Consider the following 14129-nt stretch of genomic DNA (forward strand, 5'->3'; position numbering starts at 1 on the left):
GCCCAGAAAGCCACCGTGTGCTGGGCTGCACCCAGAGCAGTGTGGGCAGCAGGGCGAGGGGGGGGATTCTCCCCCTCTGCTCCGCTCTCCTCAGACCCCCCTGCACTGCTGGGTCCAGCTCTGGGGGCACCAACAGCAGAAGGACACGGACCTGCTCGAGCGGGGCCAGAGGAGGCCACGAAGATGCTCGGGGAGCTGGAGCACCCCCCTGTGAGGACAGGCTGAGAGAGTTGGGGGGGTTCAGCTGGAGAAGAGAAGGCTCTGGGGAGACCTTAGAGCGGCCTCCCAGGACTGAAAGGGGCTACAGGAAAGATGGGGAGGGACTCTTGATCAGGGGTGTAGGGATAGGATGAGGTGTAACGGTTTTAAACTGCAAGAGGGTAGATTTAGATTAGATGTAAGGAACAAATTCTTCCCTGTAAGGGTGGTGAGATGCTGGCACGGGTTGCCCAGAGCAGCTGTGGCTGCCCCCTCCCTGGAAGGGTTCAAGGCCAGGTTGGACGGGGCTTTGGGCAACCTGGGCTAGTGGAAGGTGTCCCTGCCCGTGGCAGGGGGGTTGGAACTGGATGACCTTTAAGATCTCTTCCAACCCAAAACTATGATTCTACAACTATGCCTGCTGTAAAAAACATGTTCTTTCATCACTTACCATCCTGCTATCTACTTTTCATCCCTGCATCTTGTTCTTCTGTCCTTCTGCACGCAAGGAGGTTTGCATTTTCAGACCAGAAGGGCCATGGTGCAGTCTAAGCAAAAGCACCAGTGGTACCTGTTGTTCAGTCACCTGGAGGGGTGATTGAACTCTCCATCTGTCCCTGCACACTATGTTTTACAGCAAGTCTCCTTCCAGCTACTCCACCACATCGATGAGTCCTCCCATCCGATAAAGACATGGACGTGCTCCTTGAGGGACATCCTCTTCCCCTCCCAAATGTAGTCCTCTCCTATGCACCTCCCCCTCCCCAACCCATGGGATCTCCTTCATCCCATCAGCCATCATCCACCCTCAAACTCGTCTGTCTCTGGCAACATGGTCTCCAAAGGTGAGACAACAAAGCTTTGCTGCCAGGAACTGAGATGTGCTGCTTGCTTTTCATCACGGCGTGTCAGTGCTGTACGCACGCCAATGCCGGGGTTGCTCCCCTCTGCCTGGGGAGGGGACCTGCTCCTGTCACCCCCCCGAGACTGGGCCAGCTCCAAAGCACTGCTGTAAAGACACCCTCCCACCTTTGTCAGCACCCAGGGGCTCCTCAGCCGAGCTCAGGCCCCATCAGTGCCTGACAGCCCCATCGCCCCTCAGCCCCATGCTTCCCCACCATACCCCCCGGGGCCCCTCCCTATCACCTCCAAGTGCTCTGGCTGCCATCTCTCCTCACCACTTCCCCACAGCCTCCATCTCCCCTCAGCTGCCTTCCCACCTAGCCACATCCCCTCAGCCCCTTCTCCTCTTCCCCTCAGCCACATCCCCTCAGCCCCCTCTCCTCTTCCCCTCAGCCACATCCCCTCAGCCCCTCTTTGCTTCCCCTCAGCCACGCTCCCTTGGCCCCCATCTCATCAGCCATGTCCCCCCAGCCCCTATCCCCCTCAGCCCAAACTCCCCCACCTCGCCTCCCCACACCTCTGCCCCTCGGCCACCCGCCCCTCCCGCTTCCCCTCAGGCCCTTCCCCTCACCCTCACCGCCCCGCAGCCCTCCTCCTCCGCTGCCTTCCCCTCAGCCATGCCCCTTCCCCCCCTCACGCCGTCCCTCACTCCCGCCCCACCCCACCCAGCGCCATGGCCCCTCCGCGCCGCACCCTACCCCGCTGCCCTGTCACTGCAGCCCCGCCTCAGCCCCGCCCGCCGCCCGCCCGGCCCCCGCGCCGCCCGCGCTCGCGGGGATTGGCGGGCGGTGGGCGCGGCGCCGCGCCATTGGCGGAGCGGCCGAGAGCCCGCCCGCGGCGCTAGCAGGGTAGGGCGCTCGGCGTGAGGCCAGCGGCGGCTCCGTTCCCTCCTCCTCCCCCGGCCGGGCCCGCAGGGGAGAGTGACACTCACCAGGCGGCTCCGTCCCGGCGGCAGCCCCCCGCGCCCCCCTCCGCCTCTGGTAAGGGCCGCCGGGGGGACTGCCGCTGCGGGCGGGGAGGGGGCGAGGGGACACCCTCCTCCAAGCGGGGAGCGGGCGCGGCGCCCTTTGAGGCGATGGAGGGGCGGCGCGGCCCGGCCTGGGGGCTCCGGCCTCGCCCTTGTGAGGGGCGCGCGGGCGGCCTGCGGCCCCGTGGGGCGAGGAGGGGCGCGGGGGGCCGGGCGGGCGGGTGGCGGGGGGCGGCCGCTCTCGTGGGTCTTTTGTGAGGGGCGCGGGGTGGGGGGGCCGGGCCGGGCCGCGGGGAGCCGGGCTGCGGCGGTTGGCAGCCGGCGGCGAGGGAGCGAGGGCGGGCCGGGCCGGGCTGCGGCGCGGTGGGTGACAGGGGGGCTGCGGGGCGGAGGGCCCGGAGCATCGGGAGAGCATCTGCCTGGCGAAGTTTGTGGCTGGGTCATCCCAGAGGAAGTGGGAGCTGCCCGGGAGCGTCTTTGTTGCATGAGAGCGGGGGAGAGGCAGAGGTGATCCCAGGAGGGCTGCTACTCCTGCAGCTTTACTTGAAACAGAGCTAACTCCCCCCAAAATGCATCGGAAACGCGGTTTTTTTTAGTCGAGGGCATCGCTGTGAATCAGTACTTCTCTTTGGGACCTCTCAAAACTTTTTATAACGTGTTTTTTTCCCCCCGTCCTTCCCCGCTATCCTTCTGTTTGGCCAGCCTCCTTCCCTGCTTTATAAGGATTGTTGCGGCGTTGCATCAGGGGATATTTGTGCTGTAATTCGGTAACACAGAAGGGAGAAGCATTTGCAGAGTTGCTGCTCGCTCGCAGCTTGGTGCGATGGGTGTGGCGAGCGCAGTGGATGCAGCAGACTCGAGGCCTGTATGGTAGCGTTGCCCAGTCATTGCAGATTCAAACAGCCATCCATATAGGTTGGGCCATGTTTCGAGATGAGCAAACTTCTTTCAGAGAGAACAGTTGTAGTTACAAGTATTAAACAAATGTTTACCACAGCGTGATGTAAGATCACTGCTGTTAAGTTTAAACTCAAGGCAGTGAAGTTTTTGGTTCTGAAGATGCCGTTCTACTGCAAAAAGCTATTTCTAAGTGTATCTTGCTGCAGGTAGTATGTTTTGTTGTAAACTATATGTCTCAGAGGGGTGTGTCAAATGCCCAATCTATAACGTATTAAACCTGAATTTTAGATGTTGGGTTTGGGGTTTTTTTAGATTCTTCTTGATAACTCTTACTTGGTTGCTCCCTCTCCTGTTTCTTTCCCCTGATTCCTGTATGGATTTAACAAATAAACTCATTCATTTCAGCGTTTTTTTAAAAGTTTGTTTTGTTTTTTTTTTTTTTAAAGCTGGAATCCTATATTCAATGAACCGTGTTCTTCCCAGCCTACGAGTTCAGCAGAGTATCGGGAAGGCTTCTTGAATAATATAATATGTCTATGTCTAAGTACTTTCTGAGTATTTCAGCTTGTGGAATAGCAAGCCTTGCTCGGTGCCTCCTTACGCCCTCTTCATGCAGGGCTCCGCGTGTGACGCTGCTGTAGCTTCATTTTGTAAGCTGGAAGGACAGGAGTGTGCTGGGTTCTACAACTCGTAAAGCTTATTTCCTCTTTGCTAGAGCTTGATTATTCCATCTGGTAGTGTATGTATATAAAGTGCTGTTGCAGCACGGTTAACTTTTCCTTTATTTGAGAAAGACAAAAAATCGTAACTCTAAAAATATTCAACGTAGCAATGAAGTTATAATAAAAGTGATATTGGCTGGACAGACCCAACTGTGTTAAAATTGCTTTAAGTTTGTTTTTGTTTGTTTGTTTTTCCTTACAGGAACTGGTGAAATTTCTGATTATCCTTTCAGATGGATTTTGGAGGATTCATGGGCTCGCTTTTCTTATTTTTGATTTTTACCTTTTTTGCCCTCCTTGCATCAGGAGAGATGGCCTTTTTCAGTTTTAAAAAGAGCTTAACTGACTTGCTATTGCAACAGCAGCGGTATCCTGTGTCTTTTGTTTTCTTTGGTAATAATTACACGTTAGTGACAAATAATAAGCTTGAAGGCAGAATAATTGATCTGTTTGTGAATGTGATTGTTGACTCTAAAACTGAAGGACATGGATATTATTAAATCTGTGTTATGTGTCTCTGCAGAAATGACATCAGGGAAATATCAAATAATACAAAGAAGTGTCAGTGGTTTGAAGATCACTGCCCTGCGAGTTCAGCTAGAGCACAGTGTTGCCATGGGTACAGTTTTGTGGGTCACCCCTCTGTTTCCCCCGAGTCCTCAGATGATATTAGGAGAGGATTATGTCACTCTTGTCTTTAAAGAACAAATGGGAAGCCTGTTGGTAGTACACTTACTCCAGTGGATACTTGTTGAAGCTTTAATATCTGACTTTATCAGATTGTTTCTGAAAAGCTTATGAGTCTCTCAGTCAGTTTACATGTTGCTGGCCAGTGATCCTTGGGCAGGCTCTGAGGAGTGGTGAACATGGCTCGGCTCTGGGAACTGCAGAACCTCACCCTTACAGCATATCTGGAGATCTGTTTTAACAAGTTGCCTAATTTGTCTGTGGGAAACTTTGAAGGTTAAGAGTAGTGTGGTGGTGTGGATAAAGGCATCACTTTAGCCCTTGCCCGCTGCTCTGTACGAGTCAGCTGTGGGCATTGTAGAGAGTGGAGCAAAGAGACCAGGAGGTGAATAATCACATGACAAGCTCCCATAAACTGTTGAAACCTATTTGGACTTACCTGGTATCTGTGTCTTACGGTACTGGTAATCGTCACTTACAGATGGCAATACTAATTCTGAAGTACTTGAGTTTAGAGTACTCATTCGTTTCCCTTCCAGGGACGACAGACAGTTAAGTCTAGGTTTTAAATACCAAAGTATTGTTAAAATTGTTCTTTCTCTCATGATATTAAACAACCCCCACACCTCCAACAACATAAGCACAAGACAACCTGATCAATAGAAACACAATGAAAATAGAAGCAACTTTTTTTTTTTTTGAAGGGGCAGTAGGTGAAGCTGTATGGAGGGTGGGACATGATTTCCAGTCTTAAGCTCGTTTATGAAGTCTGATGAATACTCAGTTTAAACAAATGAATTACGTCTTCTTTCTGGTGTTTGTAAAAGGGCTGACACAGCCTTAATTTTAGCGAATGGAGCTATAATTATATTTGAGGTCCCAACCCCTGTAGTATTTCAGTGGTTACCTCTTCCCTAGAAATAAATGAGTCTGAGCTATTAAATCAGATTTGAATTCCTGCAGAGTTCAGGTCTAGTTTAGACCCATTGCTGTTAGAACTGTTCTTGTGTACTGCTCTTAAGCTTACCTCCTGTTTACTAAACTATTGATATCTTCACCTAATAACTCAGTACTTAAACTACATTTGTCTCTGTACGTAGCACCGATGTGCAGAGTTCCAAATTCTGATATATGCCAAACTTATGACTAAGGGAAACCACTGGTCAGACAGGGTGTAGGTCTGTCAAGATGAATTCGAGCTACTTGCAATTCAAATGAAAGTCATGGTTACTTAAAAGCCAAATAATGTATAACTATACCTTGTTTTGGTGCAGAAAAATCCCAAATAATTTATTTTTCTAGTCCAGAGATAGATTGGAAGATAAAATTTTAGTCTCCTCCTCTGAGAATGAAGAGTTCAAGGCACGTTACTCATCATGTTGTTAGCAGTCAGACTGTAGATGGCAAAATTATATTTTGTGTATGTGCTTCTGGAGTTTCAAAGGCAAACTTGAACAAGCTAATATTGCCCTGAAAGGCAGATAGTTATTTCCTGTAGCTTCGTGTTTACACTTCCTGTCCCAACTAAAATAGATCAATCTCTTGCTTAGTCAAATGTCTGTGTTTATGGCTTCCTCATGTCTTAACAGTGCAATTGAACTGATTTTCTTTGCGTTTTTTTTTTCCCCCCACTTGAAGGCAAATTAAATTATACTCGACTGTAGATCAGAGAAATGCAGGGGTCTGTGATTACAGCAGACAGTATGGTGGCAGAACAGCTTGAGTCTTGAGCCTGAGCCATCATCACTGCTGTCATCTGCTACAGAGAGTTCATCTCCCAGAAGAAAGGGTAGATGTACTTTGGATCAGGTGCTTGAGGAGGTGGCATAAAATCTGGGTTGAACAAAGTACAGCCCATGTGAATCATGCCTTCAGGTAGGCTCGCACCCCAGGCAAGCCTGTGTTTCCCTTGTGATGAATTTCTCCAGCCTCCTACAACTCAGAAGCCGATTTCATGACTTAGTATTTTGTACGTGTAAAAGAATTTCTTGTGGGAAGAAAAGGTCAGTGAAATCAGTTGCTGTAGATGTTATGCAGATTTTAACTTGGTAACAATAAGAATAAAATAACTTCTGGCTCACCCTAGTGCCCTGTGTTGCTCTTGGGGAGGCTTCTTAATAAAGTTTTATGTTAGAAATTATTAAATATTAATTTAAAATCGGTGGGACTTCCAACCACAAAGGATTATGGACAAGCATTAGTGTGATACTTAAGCAGTATTTAAGCTCTAGCACTCTTAAAAAATATATTGGGATAGTGCTAAGGGTTTGGTGGGGTGGAGGGGGAACTGTTCCCAAACAAGATTAATCTTAGACTCCTATGAATAAATTGTTAAATTATGTGTGTTGTCATACAAGCCCATATTTTGTAAATGTTGGTGTGCTTGAGAGCAGAATGTTTGTAGTTGTTGCTCTAGAAAATGGGGAGACACTCTGTTAATGGGAAGTGTAAATCTGCTACCTAGATGAAAAATGGATGTCTATGTAAATGTTAGTATATTCAAACTCCATAATACATATTCTTCCCTTGAAATATCTACTGGAAGGTGGGAGGATGGTGGGTTATTTATTCTGTTGCTGTGAATGTCCTCACCTAGAAATAGTGAGGGAAGGGTCTGATTTCTTCCCTGTGTACCCAACCTCCTCACTATTAGAAAAGGCTATTTCTTGTTGCTCTTTTAATCCTTGCCTGTTCCTCTGAGAGAGCAGCAACCGCTGAATTAGTAGTTCCCCCAAGGAGTAGCAAGATACTAACTTTGAGATAAAGCTAGCAATGTCCCTGTGATTTAGACAAAACAAGCAAAAAAAAAAAAAAAGTTGTAGTTGCATTATTCAGGCAGGTTTGTGTAATGCAATAGGCCCTGTATTAGCTTTCCTTTGCGAAGGTTAGATTTCCAGTCTCTTGGAGCGGTAACTTTTTTGTAAAGAGAATTTAGCGTTGGCAAACACAGGTCTGGAGTCTTTGTACACTGCCCAAAATGATTGTGTTGGCATGGCGGAAGATTTGATATGTGGGTGGAAAGGGGGTAAAGTATTAGGTATATCCTTGCATGCTGGATGACGTGACACACATGGTGTAGCTGGAGATTAAAATGGGATGAGCACTTCACTCATGCTGCATTCTGGCTATCAAGCTACGCATGTGTAGCTGCAGGAAGGTTCTAGAAGTATGCAGTTAATCACATCCATTAGCATGATTAAAATCCTGATTAGCCTGTGTCACTCACTCCCATTTTCCACCTACACTTCTCCCCTTTTATCTGAAGTATTTGCAAGTATGAGCATAATACAGACTGAGAACGATGCAGGCTCAAACCCAAGGGATGGTCACTGGGCTTTTCAGTGTATCTGGGCTTTATATTGTTATGACAGGCAAGTTCTTTAATAAGCCGTACAGCTGCTGTCTGAACATAAGATCTTAAAAATCAGCCCTTCACAGATAGAGGATCCTCAGCAAGACTGTCAGGAATCCAGCTGAACATGAAGTAGGCTTGTCTTGCTAGTCAGTCAAGTGCTCACAGCTTGCTAATGTTTCATATCTAGTGCGTACTGATGTTTTAATTTTAACGCGCCCATCCACATTTGACAATGATCTCTTCATGCTCGTTGGCATGTTGGATCGGTGCTGTCCTTGCCTCTCGTGGCCAGGGCTAAAATGGGCTGGAGAGCGAGTCATACGTGGATGTAATGCTGTGGAAAGCTAGCCAGTTTGAGGCTGAAATTAAGGCTGGGGGAGCTGCTCGCAGATAGGTTGGCAGGATTTTGACAAGAAGTGAAAAAAGCCGAAAAGGAGGTAATTTTGTAAATGCCTTTGTGCAAAAACTCTCCCTTTTTAAAACTTTACTTGTTGGGGAGATACTGTACATATTAAAGCTAGATCTTTGTGAAAAAGCAAGCCTCTCTCCCAGTATTAGGTCATAGGCTTCCAACACATTCCCGCCTGGGAGTGAGTCATTGTTCCTTTTGTAAAATTGCATTAGAGCTACATCATCCTGAAGAGCTGTTTTTCAGCTGAATTTAGGGTGTTGACACTTGTTTTAAACAAAGTAAAACTATGGGAGCATTTATCAGATGAATTTCAAAGTATGTTTACAGACTCTTGAGTTACAACTCCTGAAGTGTTAGAATATGAGATCAATTCATGCTTGTTAGTGAAAACCCTCTGGTGCTGGGGATGCTGCTTTCTGCCTGTGCAGGGTTTCATTCCCCCCCCCGCCCACTGGGGTTTTGAACCCTCAGCTCTCAAACTGAGGATTCTAGTAGATATGTACATGTAATTTAAGTGATGTTTGTGAAATGCTTAAAAGCCTCTGAAAGGGGCAGAAAAATGTGCCTGTTCTTATTTCCTTCTCTCCTCCCCCCCCGTATTACTTGGGGTTTTTTGCGCTATCTGTGGTATGCCTAACTAGGTCTTTCTACAGATACTCCGGCAGTTTGTCCTTCTGGGAGTGTGATGCAGAGAGTTTGTTTCCATATTATGTCTTTTCTTTTTCTCTCTACAAAGCTGGCTTGAGGTTCCAACCTTCTTCCACATTACACTTTCTATTGTGCTGTTATGCCAACGTAACTCTGTTCTGTAAAATGGGTTGGTGATCAGGTGGGGTTTCTAGATCTCTTTTTAGGAGCCTCATCAGTTCGATTAAAGGGGAAGTAGAAACAACTGCTTGGAGAAGGGAATGCCAAAGCATACATCGAACTGGCTTTATATTGGTAAAAATGTGATGGAGAAACATGGTCAGTGGCACGACTGAATAGGAGCAGTGCAAAGCATTAAGGCTTGGGGGTGGAAAATGCAACCCCAAACCATACATACCTTCAACTGGAACGGCGTAAGCCGCCAGGCATGCCAGGGTGTTAATGGAAATCCAAAAGTTGTGCTTTAGTGTCAGTTTTCCTTTAATCCCCTCTGGAAAGTACCATGAATTTTCTAAGTGACTAGCTATTAGTAGGTTAAATTTGGCCAGGTTTCAGGCACACCAGGAGGAAGAGGGCTGCTTTTTGGTAAATGGCTGTTTGCCATGGGTTAGGCTGAAGGCCCACCTGGTCTCGTAGGTGCTCTTGACACTGCTTCGGGAGTTCTCACGTGCTCCGTTCCCACGTGGGTAAGTACGGCTTGATCTACAGTCCTGTGAAATTATTAATGATGTTAGATCTGAAATGCTGTTAGAAATATTGAGGAAAACCCTATTGCAAACAGCAATTTACGGAAAGTGTAACTGTTAAGCACTGTTCATAGCAGTTTTAAGTGTTTAATTCCTGCCTGTACCCTGATTGCTGTCTACACTAAGGTTCCCTTTCTGTTGAACTGGAATGGTGTTAACACCAAACACATGAATCTTGAGGTTAAAACTATTTTTTTGTTGCTGATTGGGGGTTTTTTTCCTCTTATTCCCTTCCAGGGCTCCTTTTTTTTTGTGTGTGTTTTTTTTTAATTTTTTTTTTTTTTTAAAAAAAACAAACCTTAAGTGTTCCACTTCTCTCAATCTGCTGACTCTGTAAAGGCAGCACTTCTATTGCACTTTAAGAGTAGTGCTCTCTTTAAAGTTGCTGCTATGCTTACCTGCACTGGTCTTAAGGAATCTCAGACCAGTTTTTCTGTTGCTTGTAGATAACTAATTAATAGTAGTGAAAGTAGTTGGAAACTTCAAAACTGTGGAAGAGCAAAGACAAAAATCTGTAAATCAGCTCCAGTGGAGGCTTCGAATTAGTCTCTGCAGAGAGTGAGACAAAGAACTGAGTCACTGGCTCTTCCTTCCTTTTGACTTTTGTGGTGGGAGTGAATCACTTTTCTTTTTGGTCATGAATCAAAGCAATTAGAAAAAGGGTTCTAGATGTTAAGAGCTAGATGATTTGGACTTCTTACTTAGCAGGAGGGGTTTTTTTTTTAAACGACTTTAAGTTACTAGTGCATATCTAAATCACTTTAAATATGTTTTGTTAGGAATCCAGTAACAGGTCACAACATAAGTTATTGATGCACAGCTTCAGAAGTATTACTTTGATTATAACTTCATATATGCTAAATGCTTTCCTTTATCCCTGAAAAGGCAGAGAGAAACCTCTGGAAAGAAGGGTGGGATGTGAAAGGAAACCTTTAAGATGATCTTGAGATTCTGCAGGGAATGTTTGGTCAGCACAGCAATTGGTATTTGAGATTTGAGTGCCTGCACTCCTGCTGAGGCTTGCACAACGCAGCTCCTGAAGTGGCAGTTGGTTCCACCTGTACCAGCACAGTTGGACCAAATGATGGAGCACCATCACCAGGGTGTCGATAAAACTAGTAATCATTTGTTGAGGTTTAAATGCTTTTGGGATAACGCAGCATAACGCTTGTCACCCAGTATATGAATTGGGGGTACTAATGCGACACCACAGTGATGGGAACTCTGTAGGATGTTGTGGGTGGCTCAAGCTATATTTTATGTAACAAATTTGCACTTACATACAAAACTAGAATGTATGTAATCTGCAGTGTTACTTTTTTCCAGGATGTCTTTTATGCTTGAAGCATATATATTATTTTTTCTTAGACTGTATTTTAACCTATTTAAGCATTTACAACATGAGAGTTAAAGGATATATCCATCTCGTGATCTGAGGACTGGATTTTTTAAAAACCTGGTCTTTTAGGTAAAATGGACTACTTTTTTTTTTTTTTTTTTTTTTTATTGGGATTTGGGCAGAGCATGTAGGGTGATAGGATCAAGTGTCACATTGGGGATTACATATTTGTCCTGGAGTGACCCTCTTAGTAGCTTGCACTGGTGTAATTGGTGAATAACTGACTGGATTTATAGGGATGTATATCTGCATTAGCACTGGTTTGATGTAACCCTAGCTTATTTACTTTTCGTCCAACCTATTTTCAGCTTGGGAATTCATTTTTAAGGAGAGATCCTATAATTTGCCTCAAACTAGCATTTTCAGGCTTATATTTGCCCTTAAGAATAACAGTGGTTTTAGTAGGAGTAATAATTCCATATCTGAATGTAGCAGAGCGTTGTATGGCATTGTCTGGTTGCTGAAAACCAAATTTGTCTAATAAGCTGTATATTTATTTGAGACCTGTGGATGTCAATGGTGTTTAAAAAAATTGGTTATCTCTTCTGTTGCATCAGTAGTCATTGTCTTGTTCTTAAAACTGTAACAACTCTTTAACTCATGGTATTCTATATTATTTTGGTGTGTGGTGTTCCTTTGTTGGGCAGCTTCTATGAGATTTCCCTCTCCTATAATGAATAAATATGAATTTGAAAGAGTTGGGGAATGTAAACTCCTTGCAGTTCCAAGCTTAGTTTTCTCCAGCTAAGATTTTTAAATTGCCAAATTGCCTCTAATGGCTGGTATTGCTAAAAGACTTACCCTATGGGCACATCCTTCTGTTCTCTAAACGTTAACTCTTGCAGGATCCTCTGCAGCCAGTACTGGTTATTGCTGGAGATGGTAACTTCACTAGGATTTTCCATTTTAATTTAGTCTGCAGTTCCCAGTGTTTGTCTGCAGTTAACCACGCTCCTCTCTGCTGGCAGAATCTCCTACAACCACGGTCAGGTAACGATGAATTAGTAAATGGTTGTGATTCACTAAACAAGAAAAGCTGAATTTCTCAACTCACAACAGATAGCCATGTTGTACATTAAATCTCCTTACATGTTTGACAAAGGCCTTTAGTTCTAAAGCATTGATTTTTTTTTTTTCCTTAATTATCATGAGCTGTGTTTGTGCTACAGGTTCTGCTCTGCTACCCTACTCTACCCATGCTACACTCCTCTTCCCATTTCTGTGTTCTTTGCATCTGTATCAGCTATGATACAGATGACCTATGCTGCTATTTTCCTCCCTTATTTGTGTTTCTTGCCTACCAGATCCTGTTTACAGGCCATCTGAATGTATTGAATGTAGGGTGGTTTTCTTTTTTTTGCTTCAAAGACCTTTTAAAAAGGCTGTTTGAGGGTTGTTTGGAGCATATAATGTAATAAAGTGCTCTTAAAGATTCTAACTCAGGCTGGCATCAGCCCATGCTGTGTCTTATTTAAACATACTGCAGACTTCTTGATGTTTTTCCCTTGGGGGACTGACTTCCTGTGATAGAATGAGATTCCCTTTTAAAGTAGAGGTCCATGGTTATATAATGAGAGTAGGAAATGGTCCAAAAGTGACACTGGGAGAATAGAAAAGTTATTTTTGGTAACTGAGTGTTAGACGGGAGAAGAGAAAATATGCTCAGGAGCGTCCTAGTAATGTGAATTCTCTTTTGGAGAGCGAGAGGAATACATTCAAGGAATTAAGTAAGGGAGTGACCAGGTCGGAGCAGCAGGAGGGAGATTACGTTAGGGACAAAGTCCCTAAAATGCACATCTAGGATTCCTCTTAGAAGATGTAATCTTTTTCCAACTACTTCTAACCTCCTCAATAAGCTGCTGTGTTGTTCTTAAGCATAATGTGTCTTCAAGATTGAACCTCTACGAGCCATGCTGGCTTTTGCTTTTTTTGATTTGAAGACATGAATATAGGTTATTTTTTAATTTGTAGGCTGAGAAGTTAAAATTCAGTGCTGCACACACGCCGCACTCCGTACTGTGACCAGCCATTCTTGCAAGTCTGATGTTTGTATGGATTTAAAATGGAATATTGATTGTGGTTTTTTGGATTTAAACTGGAATATTGGTTGTGGTTTTTTGTATGGGGCTGTTTTAAAGAAATTTAAGATTTATTAACTCCAGATATTCACATTTTGTTGTGTAACGAGATAATTTTCTGTCTTCTTGCTCATTGTGTTTTTGATTTGTTTTCTTTTATGCTGTTCTCATGTTTTGTACCAGTTTGTGTCTGTCCTTGCCTCAAAGGAGGAATATGGGTGGGAGGGAGGGAATGAGACTACCATTAATCCCCAGTTCTCTTTGTTTCTCTCCTGCTTCCTCAGTAACCTGTGCTAAAGTGTTGAGCTTTGAAATAGTACTGTCACTGTAAAGTGTCACCTTCAGTAAAATAAATGGGGGAATCTACTTCTCTTGGGCCACGACTTCGGTCTGATTGCATATATGAAAAAGCAGTTGTATTGTAGAGCACACGCTTGCAGCTCTTGGGGGTGCGTTCTGAGGTCAACATATCTAGATTTTTGGCAGAGCTCAAGTATGCTGGTAAGCTCCAGGACACGAGGTACTCTTGAACAGCAGTAAATTTTGGCACCACTTAATTTTTTTCCTGTATAGAAGTGGAAAGGGAGATGCTAATTTCTGTAGGTGTAATAAGTCCATGTGTGGAATCAATTTTTTGAGAATTACAGTTTTTAAAGCCTGAATGACTAGGTGTTGGCCAGCCATTCTGGAATCATTAGCTGAGGCCATCCCTCTGTCTTCTAAAATCCTTTTCTTTGTCAGATTTCTATTAAAGAAATTGCATGTGGGGAATGGGAGGAACACAGACTGTCTGAGAGAAATGTTCTTGGCATAGTTGATCATCTGTCTTAACAAAAGCAATGCTCTCCGTCCTGTGCTAGTAGGACCCAAATGCCCATTGACCATCGCAGAACTCCATTCCAATGGCGTAGCTTGCCAAGCCCAGACTCCCGTGCTTTCCCCAGGATCCCACCGACAAGGTGCTCTCCCGTGGATCAAGGCAGCGTGTAGTAACGGCTGCCTTTCCGCAGGTTCGTTTCTGAAAGGGCCCTCAACCGCTTTTTGTCTGTGGTATGCCTGTAGAAACATTGAAAATACCCAAGATTTGATCAAAATTAAACTATTTTTCTTCCTT

General features: G+C 45.1%; 1 protein-coding gene across 12 annotated transcripts in view; it reads left to right on the plus strand.

The window, feature by feature from the left end:
• The first annotated feature begins 1943 nt into the window (after positions 1 to 1943).
• The window catches only part of MAP4 (microtubule associated protein 4), a 165265-nt gene continuing 153079 nt past the window's right edge, over positions 1944 to 14129 (plus strand). For all 12 annotated transcript variants that reach the window (XM_074844479.1, XM_074844549.1, XM_074844575.1 and 9 more), the window contains exon 1: positions 1944 to 2081. The gene's annotated coding sequence lies outside the window, so the exon portion shown is untranslated. The remainder of the gene's footprint in view (positions 2082 to 14129) is intronic.

Source organism: Strix aluco, chromosome 1 (assembly GCF_031877795.1).
Source record: "Strix aluco isolate bStrAlu1 chromosome 1, bStrAlu1.hap1, whole genome shotgun sequence".
Lineage (NCBI taxonomy): Eukaryota > Metazoa > Chordata > Aves > Strigiformes > Strigidae > Strix > Strix aluco.